This window comes from Hyla sarda, unplaced genomic scaffold (genome assembly GCF_029499605.1).
Source record: "Hyla sarda isolate aHylSar1 unplaced genomic scaffold, aHylSar1.hap1 scaffold_446, whole genome shotgun sequence".
Classification (NCBI taxonomy): domain Eukaryota; kingdom Metazoa; phylum Chordata; class Amphibia; order Anura; family Hylidae; genus Hyla; species Hyla sarda.
The window spans coordinates 20,158-35,007 of record NW_026610459.1 but is presented as its reverse complement, the minus strand read 5'-3'; the positions used below and the strand labels follow the sequence as shown (position 1 = coordinate 35,007).

The window sequence follows — 14,850 nt, the reverse complement described above, 5'->3', positions numbered from 1 at the left end:
GGTGTGGCGCGATATTGGGGAAGGGATGAGATTTTATATTTCTTCATAAGCATTAATCTTATTTTGTCAATTAGGAACATTCAGCACCCACCCGCTATCAAGGCAGCTGCCTATCATGTCATGCCCTACCTGCACAGGTGTGCTGGCTACTCAAATGATCCAATTAAGGAGGCCATTTAGTCAGCAGCAGCAGAAGTCCTGTGCCTGGACGCTCCAACAGCGGCCAGACACAAGCAGAAGCAGAAGCAGCAGCAGCACCACCTTTTGTTTTTTGGCTGCAGCAGCAGCAAGGCCCACAGGGCTGGCTAGCTGGCTAGCCAGCAAGCAGGTAGCAATGAAAGTAGGAATCTTTCTTTTTAACCCTGTAAGGGGGTGGTGCACTGTACCCGAAGATACTGCCATATCGGGTCAATGCATAGGGCGACGGAAGCAAGCTTCGAAATCGGCCCCCGTTCTCAAAAATCCATTTAATATATGGTCCCCAGATAGGGGACGTATCAGATATTAAACTGATAAGAACAGATACTACACTTGATCTTAGCCAAAAGGCCGAGAAGCGATAACCGTGAAAGGGGCGGGCCCAACAAGGTGCCCTTCATGGGCACTATCACTGCTTGCTGTCAGGGAGGCTGCCAGACAATTTTCCATGCACACTCTGGGCTGGGGGGCAGTCAACCACCAGTACACACAGCAGAACCTAAACCCATACCATTATTGCTAAGCAGCAAGACAGGGGCCCATTGCACTCCCACGGGGCCTTTTTAAATGCAATCCATAACCCGGATTTGCCAGGAACCCTTCTTACTCCTCCTACTTGCATGTGACACTGGGCTTAGGATCTGCATAGGAAACACACACACAAGCACACACCTACCTTTGTTGCCTGCAGATGCCTCCTTGGCTGTCCCCAAACGGTATCAAACCAACACCCACGGGAAGCTGTAAGCATAGAGGACATGCCTGCACCCCATTGGACTTACCTGTGTGGGTTAAATCCGGGTTATTTGACAACCTATGGCGGTGATGGTTCTGCTCAGGCAGAGCAGTGCTGATGCTCCTCATAAAGCTGTCGCTGCTGTGAAGGTTCTAGGTGACATCACAAATCCCTATGGTTACATACACAACAAAGCTGGGTTGTTGTTGTTTACACTCTGCAAGGCCTGTGGAAGTGAGTGACATCATAGCACTGTAGTTCTGAGGGTTCTAGATGGATGCAACAATCTCCTGTTGCTTCTATGAAGGCCATAATAGACGACATCACCAAACAGCTCCATAGTCACATACACAGCAAAGGAGAGATGTTGTTTACACCTAGTGATGTCAGTGGTATTGAGTGACATCACAGCACAGTGCTAAGGCTCCTGGGCCTGGACACAGCAGCGGCTGCAATATCTCAACGGAGAATACGTTTATATATATGTGTGTGTGTGCGCGTATATATATATATATATATATATATATATATATATATATATATATATTTCTCCGCCGAAATCACTTTTAAACCCATTTCCACCTTTTTTTCCCTTCTCTTCCTCTTACTTTTTTTTCACGTTTTTTTTACGTTTTTCTCCTTTTCGCCTCTTTTCTGGGCGTATTATTCTTCTTTTTCTTCTTTTTTTTCGTCTAATGCATACCCCATCAGTGCAGCAATGCTTATTCAATACCGCCAGCAGATGGAGACACTGGGGGATAATTTTCTAAGGATTTATACTGATTTTTCCTGTCTGAATTTGTCGCACAGAAAGTTGCAGGCCAAATATGTGTGACATTTCTGCGACTTTAGCTTCTAGAGCATTTTTACAACATTATACATAGGTGCTGAATACATAAAAAGCGACTGTTCAGCGACAGACAAGTCGCATCGGCTGAAAGTAGGCCAGAATGTCAGTCCATGTTGGAGCAGGTTTAGATACAGTCTAAAGTATAGATCTCAAAGTCTGTGCACAGAATTTAGCAAGGGCCTCGCACCTTCTGATGCATCAGGTAGGTGCACAATAGCATAGCCTAACCCTCTGTACTTTGGTCTATATTGATGCGGGACATAGACAGCCAGCTGATGACCAATCCATTAGTGCAATGGATGGCTGGAAGCATTTGTCTTTGCCTTTGCAATACCACAGAAGCAATGCATGGTCAATGTACAGCAATGACACACCTGTGTGAACAGCCAGGAGACCCCCCCCCCCCCCATGTTATGTTACATAGTTACATAGTTAGTACGGTCGAAAAAAGACATATGTCCATCAAGTTCAACCAGGGAATTAAGGGGTAGGGGTGTGGCGCGATATTGGGGAAGGGATGAGATTTTATATTTCTTCATAAGCATTAATCTTATTTTGTCAATTAGGAACATTCAGCACCCACCCGCTATCAAGGCAGCTGCCTATCATGTCATGCCCTGCCTGCACAGGTGTGCTGGCTACTCAAATGATCCAATTAAGGAGGCCATTTAGTCAGCAGCAGCAGAAGTCCTGTGCCTGGATGCTCCAACAGCGGCCAGACACAAGCAGAAGCAGAAGCAGCAGAAGCAGCAGCAGCACCACCTTTTGTTTTTTGGCTGCAGCAGCAGCAAGGCCCACAGAGCTGGCTAGCTGGCTAGCCAGCAAGCAGGTAGCAATGAAAGTAGGAATCTTTCTTTTTAACCCTGTAAGGGGGTGGTGCACTGTACCCGAAGATACTGCCATATCGGGTCAATGCATAGGGCGACGGAAGCAAGCTTCGAAATCGGCCCCCGTTCTCAAAAATCCATTTAATATATGGTCCCCAGATAGGGGACGTATCAGATATTAAACTGATAAGAACAGATACTACACTTGATCTTAGCCAAAAGGCCGAGAAGCGATAACCGTGAAAGGGGCGGGCCCAACAAGGTGCCCTTCATGGGCACTATCACTGCTTGCTGTCAGGGAGGCTGCCAGACAATTTTCCATGCACACTCTGGGCTGGGGGGCAGTCAACCACCAGTACACACAGCAGAACCTAAACCCATACCATTATTGCTAAGCAGCAAGACAGGGGCCCATTGCACTCCCACGGGGCCTTTTTAAATGCAATCCATAACCCGGATTTGCCAGGAACCCTTCTTACTCCTCCTACTTGCATGTGACACTGGGCTTAGGATCTGCATAGGAAACACACACACAAGCACACACCTACCTTTGTTGCCTGCAGATGCCTCCTTGGCTGTCCCCAAACGGTATCAAACCAACACCCACGGGAAGCTGTAAGCATAGAGGACATGCCTGCACCCCATTGGACTTACCTGTGTGGGTTAAATCCGGGTTATTTGACAACCTATGGCGGTGATGGTTCTGCTCAGGCAGAGCAGTGCTGATGCTCCTCATAAAGCTGTCGCTGCTGTGAAGGTTCTAGGTGACATCACAAATCCCTATGGTTACATACACAACAAAGCTGGGTTGTTGTTGTTTACACTCTGCAAGGCCTGTGGAAGTGAGTGACATCATAGCACTGTAGTTCTGAGGGTTCTAGATGGATGCAACAATCTCCTGTTGCTTCTATGAAGGCCATAATAGACGACATCACCAAACAGCTCCATAGTCACATACACAGCAAAGGAGAGATGTTGTTTACACCTAGTGATGTCAGTGGTATTGAGTGACATCACAGCACAGTGCTAAGGCTCCTGGGCCTGGACACAGCAGCGGCTGCAATATCTCAACGGAGAATACGTTTATATATATGTGTGTGTGTGCGCGTATATATATATATATATATATATATATATATATATATATATATATATATTTCTCCGCCGAAATCACTTTTAAACCCATTTCCACCTTTTTTTCCCTTCTCTTCCTCTTACTTTTTTTTCACGTTTTTTTACGTTTTTCTCCTTTTCGCCTCTTTTCTGGGCGTATTATTCTTCTTTTTCTTCTTTTTTTTCGTCTAATGCATACCCCATCAGTGCAGCAATGCTTATTCAATACCGCCAGCAGATGGAGACACTGGGGGATAATTTTCTAAGGATTTATACTGATTTTTCCTGTCTGAATTTGTCGCACAGAAAGTTGCAGGCCAAATATGTGTGACATTTCTGCGACTTTAGCTTCTAGAGCATTTTTACAACATTATACATAGGTGCTGAATACATAAAAAGCGACTGTTCAGCGACAGACAAGTCGCATCGGCTGAAAGTAGGCCAGAATGTCAGTCCATGTTGGAGCAGGTTTAGATACAGTCTAAAGTATAGATCTCAAAGTCTGTGCACAGAATTTAGCAAGGGCCTCGCACCTTCTGATGCATCAGGTAGGTGCACAATAGCATAGCCTAACCCTCTGTACTTTGGTCTATATTGATGCGGGACATAGACAGCCAGCTGATGACCAATCCATTAGTGCAATGGATGGCTGGAAGCATTTGTCTTTGCCTTTGCAATACCACAGAAGCAATGCATGGTCAATGTACAGCAATGACACACCTGTGTGAACAGCCAGGAGACCCCCCCCCCCCCCCCCATATTATGTTACATAGTTACATAGTTAGTACGGTCGAAAAAAGACATATGTCCATCAAGTTCAACCAGGGAATTAAGGGGTAGGGGTGTGGCGCGATATTGGGGAAGGGATGAGATTTTATATTTCTTCATAAGCATTAATCTTATTTTGTCAATTAGGAACACTCAGCACCCACCCGCTATCAAGGCAGCTGCCTATCATGTCATGCCCTACCTGCACAGGTGTGCTGGCTACTCAAATGATCCAATTAAGGAGGCCATTTAGTCAGCAGCAGCAGAAGTCCTGTGCCTGGACGCTCCAACAGCGGCCAGACACAAGCAGAAGCAGAAGCAGCAGAAGCAGCAGCAGCACCACCTTTTGTTTTTTGGCTGCAGCAGCAGCAAGGCCCACAGGGCTGGCTAGCTGGCTAGCCAGCAAGCAGGTAGCAATGAAAGTAGGAATCTTTCTTTTTAACCCTGTAAGGGGGTGGTGCACTGTACCCGAAGATACTGCCATATCGGGTCAATGCATAGGGCGACGGAAGCAAGCTTCGAAATCGGCCCCCGTTCTCAAAAATCCATTTAATATATGGTCCCCAGATAGGGGACGTATCAGATATTAAACTGATAAGAACAGATACTACACTTGATCTTAGCCAAAAGGCCGAGAAGCGATAACCGTGAAAGGGACGGGCCCAACAAGGTGCCCTTCATGGGCACTATCACTGCTTGCTGTCAGGGAAGCTGCCAGACAATTTTCCATGCACACTCTGGGCTGGGGGGCAGTCAACCACCAGTACACACAGCAGAACCTAAACCCATACCATTATTGCTAAGCAGCAAGACAGGGGCCCATTGCACTCCCACGGGGCCTTTTTAAATGCAATCCATAACCCGGATTTGCCAGGAACCCTTCTTACTCCTCCTACTTGCATGTGACACTGGGCTTAGGATCTGCATAGGAAACACACACACAAGCACACACCTACCTTTGTTGCCTGCAGATGCCTCCTTGGCTGTCCCCAAACGGTATCAAACCAACACCCACGGGAAGCTGTAAGCATAGAGGACATGCCTGCACCCCATTGGACTTACCTGTGTGGGTTAAATCCGGGTTATTTGACAACCTATGGCGGTGATGGTTCTGCTCAGGCAGAGCAGTGCTGATGCTCCTCATAAAGCTGTCGCTGCTGTGAAGGTTCTAGGTGACATCACAAATCCCTATGGTGACATCACAACAAAGCTGGGTTGTTGTTGTTTACACTCTGCAAGGCCTGTGGAAGTGAGTGACATCATAGCACTGTAGTTCTGAGGGTTCTAGATGGATGCAACAATCTCCTGTTGCTTCTATGAAGGCCATAATAGACGACATCACCAAACAGCTCCATAGTCACATACACAGCAAAGGAGAGATGTTGTTTACACCTAGTGATGTCAGTGGTATTGAGTGACATCACAGCACAGTGCTAAGGCTCCTGGGCCTGGACACAGCAGCGGCTGCAATATCTCAACGGAGAATACGTTTATATATATGTGTGTGTGTGCGCGTATATATATATATATATATATATATATATATATATATATATATATATATATATTTCTCCGCCGAAATCACTTTTAAACCCATTTCCACCTTTTTTTCCCTTCTCTTCCTCTTACTTTTTTTTCACGTTTTTTTACGTTTTTCTCCTTTTCGCCTCTTTTCTGGGCGTATTATTCTTCTTTTTCTTCTTTTTTTTCGTCTAATGCATACCCCATCAGTGCAGCAATGCTTATTCAATACCGCCAGCAGATGGAGACACTGGGGGATAATTTTCTAAGGATTTATACCGATTTTTCCTGTCTGAATTTGTCGCACAGAAAGTTGCAGGCCAAATATGTGTGACATTTCTGCGACTTTAGCTTCTAGAGCATTTTTACAACATTATACATAGGTGCTGAATACATAAAAAGCGACTGTTCAGCGACAGACAAGTCGCATCGGCTGAAAGTAGGCCAGAATGTCAGTCCATGTTGGAGCAGGTTTAGATACAGTCTAAAGTATAGATCTCAAAGTCTGTGCACAGAATTTAGCAAGGGCCTCGCACCTTCTGATGCATCAGGTAGGTGCACAATAGCATAGCCTAACCCTCTGTACTTTGGTCTATATTGATGCGGGACATAGACAGCCAGCTGATGACCAATCCATTAGTGCAATGGATGGCTGGAAGCATTTGTCTTTGCCTTTGCAATACCACAGAAGCAATGCATGGTCAATGTACAGCAATGACACACCTGTGTGAACAGCCAGGAGACCCTCCCCCCCCCCCCCCATGTTATGTTACATAGTTACATAGTTAGTACGGTCGAAAAAAGACATATGTCCATCAAGTTCAACCAGGGAATTAAGGGGTAGGGGTGTGGCGCGATATTGGGGAAGGGATGAGATTTTATATTTCTTCATAAGCATTAATCTTATTTTGTCAATTAGGAACATTCAGCACCCACCCGCTATCAAGGCAGCTGCCTATCATGTCATGCCCTACCTGCACAGGTGTGCTGGCTACTCAAATGATCCAATTAAGGAGGCCATTTAGTCAGCAGCAGCAGAAGTCCTGTGCCTGGACGCTCCAACAGCGGCCAGACACAAGCAGAAGCAGAAGCAGCAGAAGCAGCAGCAGCACCACCTTTTGTTTTTTGGCTGCAGCAGCAGCAAGGCCCACAGGGCTGGCTAGCTGGCTAGCCAGCAAGCAGGTAGCAATGAAAGTAGGAATCTTTCTTTTTAACCCTGTAAGGGGGTGGTGCACTGTACCCGAAGATACTGCCATATCGGGTCAATGCATAGGGCGACGGAAGCAAGCTTCGAAATCGGCCCCCGTTCTCAAAAATCCATTTAATATATGGTCCCCAGATAGGGGACGTATCAGATATTAAACTGATAAGAACAGATACTACACTTGATCTTAGCCAAAAGGCCGAGAAGCGATAACCGTGAAAGGGGCGGGCCCAACAAGGTGCCCTTCATGGGCACTATCACTGCTTGCTGTCAGGGAGGCTGCCAGACAATTTCCCATGCACACTCTGGGCTGGGGGGCAGTCAACCACCAGTACACACAGCAGAACCTAAACCCATACCATTATTGCTAAGCAGCAAGACAGGGGCCCATTGCACTCCCACGGGGCCTTTTTAAATGCAATCCATAACCCGGATTTGCCAGGAACCCTTCTTACTCCTCCTACTTGCATGTGACACTGGGCTTAGGATCTGCATAGGAAACACACACACAAGCACACACCTACCTTTGTTGCCTGCAGATGCCTCCTTGGCTGTCCCCAAACGGTATCAAACCAACACCCACGGGAAGCTGTAAGCATAGAGGACATGCCTGCACCCCATTGGACTTACCTGTGTGGGTTAAATCCGGGTTATTTGACAACCTATGGCGGTGATGGTTCTGCTCAGGCAGAGCAGTGCTGATGCTCCTCATAAAGCTGTCACTGCTGTGAAGGTTCTAGGTGACATCACAAATCCCTATGGTTACATACACAACAAAGCTGGGTTGTTGTTGTTTACACTCTGCAAGGCCTGTGGAAGTGAGTGACATCATAGCACTGTAGTTCTGAGGGTTCTAGATGGATGCAACAATCTCCTGTTGCTTCTATGAAGGCCATAATAGACGACATCACCAAACAGCTCCATAGTCACATACACAGCAAAGGAGAGATGTTGTTTACACCTAGTGATGTCAGTGGTATTGAGTGACATCACAGCACAGTGCTAAGGCTCCTGGGCCTGGACACAGCAGCGGCTGCAATATCTCAACGGAGAATACGTTTATATATATGTGTGTGTGTGCGCGTATATATATATATATATATATATATATATATATATATATATATATTTCTCCGCCGAAATCACTTTTAAACCCATTTCCACCTTTTTTTCCCTTCTCTTCCTCTTACTTTTTTTTCACGTTTTTTTACGTTTTTCTCCTTTTCGCCTCTTTTCTGGGCGTATTATTCTTCTTTTTCTTCTTTTTTTTCGTCTAATGCATACCCCATCAGTGCAGCAATGCTTATTCAATACCGCCAGCAGATGGAGACACTGGGGGATAATTTTCTAAGGATTTATACTGATTTTTCCTGTCTGAATTTGTCGCACAGAAAGTTGCAGGCCAAATATGTGTGACATTTCTGCGACTTTAGCTTCTAGAGCATTTTTACAACATTATACATAGGTGCTGAATACATAAAAAGCGACTGTTCAGCGACAGACAAGTCGCATCGGCTGAAAGTAGGCCAGAATGTCAGTCCATGTTGGAGCAGGTTTAGATACAGTCTAAAGTATAGATCTCAAAGTCTGTGCACAGAATTTAGCAAGGGCCTCGCACCTTCTGATGCATCAGGTAGGTGCACAATAGCATAGCCTAACCCTCTGTACTTTGGTCTATATTGATGCGGGACATAGACAGCCAGCTGATGACCAATCCATTAGTGCAATGGATGGCTGGAAGCATTTGTCTTTGCCTTTGCAATACCACAGAAGCAATGCATGGTCAATGTACAGCAATGACACACCTGTGTGAACAGCCAGGAGACCCCCCCCCCCCCCCCCCATGTTATGTTACATAGTTACATAGTTAGTACGGTCGAAAAAAGACATATGTCCATCAAGTTCAACCAGGGAATTAAGGGGTAGGGGTGTGGCGCGATATTGGGGAAGGGATGAGATTTTATATTTCTTCATAAGCATTAATCTTATTTTGTCAATTAGGAACATTCAGCACCCACCCGCTATCAAGGCAGCTGCCTATCATGTCATGCCCTACCTGCACAGGTGTGCTGGCTACTCAAATGATCCAATTAAGGAGGCCATTTAGTCAGCAGCAGCAGAAGTCCTGTGCCTGGACGCTCCAACAGCGGCCAGACACAAGCAGAAGCAGAAGCAGCAGAAGCAGCAGCAGCACCACCTTTTGTTTTTTGGCTGCAGCAGCAGCAAGGCCCACAGGGCTGGCTAGCTGGCTAGCCAGCAAGCAGGTAGCAATGAAAGTAGGAATCTTTCTTTTTAACCCTGTAAGGGGGTGGTGCACTGTACCCGAAGATACTGCCATATCGGGTCAATGCATAGGGCGACGGAAGCAAGCTTCGAAATCGGCCCCCGTTCTCAAAAATCCATTTAATATATGGTCCCCAGATAGGGGACGTATCAGATATTAAACTGATAAGAACAGATACTACACTTGATCTTAGCCAAAAGGCCGAGAAGCGATAACCGTGAAAGGGGCGGGCCCAACAAGGTGCCCTTCATGGGCACTATCACTGCTTGCTGTCAGGGAGGCTGCCAGACAATTTTCCATGCACACTCTGGGCTGGGGGGCAGTCAACCACCAGTACACACAGCAGAACCTAAACCCATACCATTATTGCTAAGCAGCAAGACAGGGGCCCATTGCACTCCCACGGGGCCTTTTTAAATGCAATCCATAACCCGGATTTGCCAGGAACCCTTCTTACTCCTCCTACTTGCATGTGACACTGGGCTTAGGATCTGCATAGGAAACACACACACAAGCACACACCTACCTTTGTTGCCTGCAGATGCCTCCTTGGCTGTCCCCAAACGGTATCAAACCAACACCCACGGGAAGCTGTAAGCATAGAGGACATGCCTGCACCCCATTGGACTTACCTGTGTGGGTTAAATCCGGGTTATTTGACAACCTATGGCGGTGATGGTTCTGCTCAGGCAGAGCAGTGCTGATGCTCCTCATAAAGCTGTCGCTGCTGTGAAGGTTCTAGGTGACATCACAAATCCCTATGGTTACATACACAACAAAGCTGGGTTGTTGTTGTTTACACTCTGCAAGGCCTGTGGAAGTGAGTGACATCATAGCACTGTAGTTCTGAGGGTTCTAGATGGATGCAACAATCTCCTGTTGCTTCTATGAAGGCCATAATAGACGACATCACCAAACAGCTCCATAGTCACATACACAGCAAAGGAGAGATGTTGTTTACACCTAGTGATGTCAGTGGTATTGAGTGACATCACAGCACAGTGCTAAGGCTCCTGGGCCTGGACACAGCAGCGGCTGCAATATCTCAACGGAGAATACGTTTATATATATGTGTGTGTGTGCGCGTATATATATATATATATATATATATATATATATATATATATATATATATATATATATATTCTCCGCCGAAATCACTTTTAAACCCATTTCCACCTTTTTTTCCCTTCTCTTCCTCTTACTTTTTTTTCACGTTTTTTTACGTTTTTCTCCTTTTCGCCTCTTTTCTGGGCGTATTATTCTTCTTTTTCTTCTTTTTTTTCGTCTAATGCATACCCCATCAGTGCAGCAATGCTTATTCAATACCGCCAGCAGATGGAGACACTGGGGGATAATTTTCTAAGGATTTATACTGATTTTTCCTGTCTGAATTTGTCGCACAGAAAGTTGCAGGCCAAATATGTGTGACATTTCTGCGACTTTAGCTTCTAGAGCATTTTTACAACATTATACATAGGTGCTGAATACATAAAAAGCGACTGTTCAGCGACAGACAAGTCGCATCGGCTGAAAGTAGGCCAGAATGTCAGTCCATGTTGGAGCAGGTTTAGATACAGTCTAAAGTATAGATCTCAAAGTCTGTGCACAGAATTTAGCAAGGGCCTCGCACCTTCTGATGCATCAGGTAGGTGCACAATAGCATAGCCTAACCCTCTGTACTTTGGTCTATATTGATGCGGGACATAGACAGCCAGCTGATGACCAATCCATTAGTGCAATGGATGGCTGGAAGCATTTGTCTTTGCCTTTGCAATACCACAGAAGCAATGCATGGTCAATGTACAGCAATGACACACCTGTGTGAACAGCCAGGAGACCCCCCCCCCCCCCATTTTATGTTACATAGTTAGTACGGTCGAAAAAAGACATATGTCCATCAAGTTCAACCAGGGAATTAAGGGGTAGGGGTGTGGCGCGATATTGGGGAAGGGATGAGATTTTATATTTCTTCATAAGCATTAATCTTATTTTGTCAATTAGGAACATTCAGCACCCACCCGCTATCAAGGCAGCTGCCTATCATGTCATGCCCTACCTGCACAGGTGTGCTGGCTACTCAAATGATCCAATTAAGGAGGCCATTTAGTCAGCAGCAGCAGAAGTCCTGTGCCTGGACGCTCCAACAGCGGCCAGACACAAGCAGAAGCAGAAGCAGCAGAAGCAGCAGCAGCACCACCTTTTGTTTTTTGGCTGCAGCAGCAGCAGCAAGGCCCACAGGGCTGGCTAGCTGGCTAGCCAGCAAGCAGGTAGCAATGAAAGTAGGAATCTTTCTTTTTAACCCTGTAAGGGGGTGGTGCACTGTACCCGAAGATACTGCCATATCGGGTCAATGCATAGGGCGACGGAAGCAAGCTTCGAAATCGGCCCCCGTTCTCAAAAATCCATTTAATATATGGTCCCCAGATAGGGGACGTATCAGATATTAAACTGATAAGAACAGATACTACACTTGATCTTAGCCAAAAGGCCGAGAAGCGATAACCGTGAAAGGGGCGGGCCCAACAAGGTGCCCTTCATGGGCACTATCACTGCTTGCTGTCAGGGAGGCTGCCAGACAATTTTCCATGCACACTCTGGGCTGGGGGGCAGTCAACCACCAGTACACACAGCAGAACCTAAACCCATACCATTATTGCTAAGCAGCAAGACAGGGGCCCATTGCACTCCCACGGGGCCTTTTTAAATGCAATCCATAACCCGGATTTGCCAGGAACCCTTCTTACTCCTCCTACTTGCATGTGACACTGGGCTTAGGATCTGCATAGGAAACACACACACAAGCACACACCTACCTTTGTTGCCTGCAGATGCCTCCTTGGCTGTCCCCAAACGGTATCAAACCAACACCCACGGGAAGCTGTAAGCATAGAGGACATGCCTGCACCCCATTGGACTTACCTGTGTGGGTTAAATCCGGGTTATTTGACAACCTATGGCGGTGATGGTTCTGCTCAGGCAGAGCAGTGCTGATGCTCCTCATAAAGCTGTCGCTGCTGTGAAGGTTCTAGGTGACATCACAAATCCCTATGGTTACATACACAACAAAGCTGGGTTCTTGTTTTTTACACTCTGCAAGGCCTGTGGAAGTGAGTGACATCATAGCACTGTAGTTCTGAGGGTTCTAGATGGATGCAACAATCTCCTGTTGCTTCTATGAAGGCCATAATAGACAACATCACCAAACAGCTCCATAGTCACATACACAGCAAAGGAGAGATGTTGTTTACACCTAGTGATGTCAGTGGTATTGAGTGACATCACAGCACAGTGCTAAGGCTCCTGGGCCTGGACACAGCAGCGGCTGCAATATCTCAACGGAGAATACGTTTATATATATGTGTGTGTGTGCGCGTATATATATATATATATATATATATATATATATATATATATATATATATATTTCTCCGCCGGAATCACTTTTAAACCCATTTCCACCTTTTTTTCCCTTCTCTTCCTCTTACTTTTTTTTCACGTTTTTTTACGTTTTTCTCCTTTTCGCCTCTTTTCTGGGCGTATTATTCTTCTTTTTCTTCTTTTTTTTCGTCTAATGCATACCCCATCAGTGCAGCAATGCTTATTCAATACCGCCAGCAGATGGAGACACTGGGGGATAATTTTCTAAGGATTTATACAGATTTTTCCTGTCTGAATTTGTCGCACAGAAAGTTGCAGGCCAAATATGTGTGACATTTCTGCGACTTTAGCTTCTAGAGCATTTTTACAACATTATACATAGGTGCTGAATACATAAAAAGCGACTGTTCAGCGACAGACAAGTCGCATCGGCTGAAAGTAGGCCAGAATGTCAGTCCATGTTGGAGCAGGTTTAGATACAGTCTAAAGTATAGATCTCAAAGTCTGTGCACAGAATTTAGCAAGGGCCTCGCACCTTCTGATGCATCAGGTAGGTGCACAATAGCATAGCCTAACCCTCTGTACTTTGGTCTATATTGATGCGGGACATAGACAGCCAGCTGATGACCAATCCATTAGTGCAATGGATGGCTGGAAGCATTTGTCTTTGCCTTTGCAATACCACAGAAGCAATGCATGGTCAATGTACAGCAATGACACACCTGTGTGAACAGCCAGGAGACCCCCCCCCCCCCCCATGTTATGTTACATAGTTACATAGTTAGTACGGTCGAAAAAAGACATATGTCCATCAAGTTCAACCAGGGAATTAAGGGGTAGGGGTGTGGCGCGATATTGGGGAAGGGATGAGATTTTATATTTCTTCATAAGCATTAATCTTATTTTGTCAATTAGGAACATTCAGCACCCACCCGCTATCAAGGCAGCTGCCTATCATGTCATGCCCTACCTGCACAGGTGTGCTGGCTACTCAAATGATCCAATTAAGGAGGCCATTTAGTCAGCAGCAGCAGAAGTCCTGTGCCTGGACGCTCCAACAGCGGCCAGACACAAGCAGAAGCAGAAGCAGCAGAAGCAGCAGCAGCACCACCTTTTGTTTTTTGGCTGCAGCAGCAGCAGCAAGGCCTACAGGGCTGGCTAGCTGGCTAGCCAGCAAGCAGGTAGCAATGAAAGTAGGAATCTTTCTTTTTAACCCTGTAAGGGGGTGGTGCACTGTACCCGAAGATACTGCCATATCGGGTCAATGCATAGGGCGACGGAAGCAAGCTTCGAAATCGGCCCCCGTTCTCAAAAATCCATTTAATATATGGTCCCCAGATAGGGGACGTATCAGATATTAAACTGATAAGAACAGATACTACACTTGATCTTAGCCAAAAGGCCGAGAAGCGATAACCGTGAAAGGGGCGGGCCCAACAAGGTGCCCTTCATGGGCACTATCACTGCTTGCTGTCAGGGAGGCTGCCAGACAATTTTCCATGCACACTCTGGGCTGGGGGGCAGTCAACCACCAGTACACACAGCAGAACCTAAACCCATACCATTATTGCTAAGCAGCAAGACAGGGGCCCATTGCACTCCCACGGGGCCTTTTTAAATGCAATCCATAACCCGGATTTGCCAGGAACCCTTCTTACTCCTCCTACTTGCATGTGACACTGGGCTTAGGATCTGCATAGGAAACACACACACAAGCACACACCTACCTTTGTTGCCTGCAGATGCCTCCTTGGCTGTCCCCAAACGGTATCAAACCAACACCCACGGGAAGCTGTAAGCATAGAGGACATGCCTGCACCCCATTGGACTTACCTGTGTGGGTTAAATCCGGGTTATTTGACAACCTATGGCGGTGATGGTTCTGCTCAGGCAGAGCAGTGCTGATGCTCCTCATAAAGCTGTCGCTGCTGTGAAGGTTCTAGGTGACATCACAAATCCCTATGGTTA

General features: G+C 46.3%; 7 non-coding genes across 7 annotated transcripts; all 7 read right to left on the bottom strand.

Moving 5' to 3' along the window:
* Window positions 1–370: 370 nt before the first annotated feature.
* On the bottom strand, window positions 371–561 carry LOC130334966 (U2 spliceosomal RNA). The gene has a single exon (XR_008876681.1). It is a non-coding gene; the product is annotated as a U2 spliceosomal RNA (small nuclear RNA).
* A 2,094-nt stretch (window positions 562–2,655) lies between these two features.
* On the bottom strand, window positions 2,656–2,846 carry LOC130334965 (U2 spliceosomal RNA). The gene has a single exon (XR_008876680.1). It is a non-coding gene; the product is annotated as a U2 spliceosomal RNA (small nuclear RNA).
* A 2,098-nt stretch (window positions 2,847–4,944) lies between these two features.
* Window positions 4,945–5,135, bottom strand: LOC130334964 (U2 spliceosomal RNA). The gene has a single exon (XR_008876679.1). It is a non-coding gene; the product is annotated as a U2 spliceosomal RNA (small nuclear RNA).
* A 2,102-nt stretch (window positions 5,136–7,237) lies between these two features.
* LOC130334962 (U2 spliceosomal RNA) lies at window positions 7,238–7,428 on the bottom strand. The gene has a single exon (XR_008876678.1). It is a non-coding gene; the product is annotated as a U2 spliceosomal RNA (small nuclear RNA).
* Window positions 7,429–9,523: 2,095 nt separating this feature from the next.
* LOC130334950 (U2 spliceosomal RNA) lies at window positions 9,524–9,714 on the bottom strand. Its single transcript, XR_008876669.1, has one exon. It is a non-coding gene; the product is annotated as a U2 spliceosomal RNA (small nuclear RNA).
* A 2,099-nt stretch (window positions 9,715–11,813) lies between these two features.
* On the bottom strand, window positions 11,814–12,004 carry LOC130334938 (U2 spliceosomal RNA). Its single transcript, XR_008876658.1, has one exon. It is a non-coding gene; the product is annotated as a U2 spliceosomal RNA (small nuclear RNA).
* Window positions 12,005–14,105: 2,101 nt separating this feature from the next.
* Window positions 14,106–14,296, bottom strand: LOC130334925 (U2 spliceosomal RNA). The gene has a single exon (XR_008876646.1). It is a non-coding gene; the product is annotated as a U2 spliceosomal RNA (small nuclear RNA).
* Window positions 14,297–14,850: the final 554 nt, after the last annotated feature.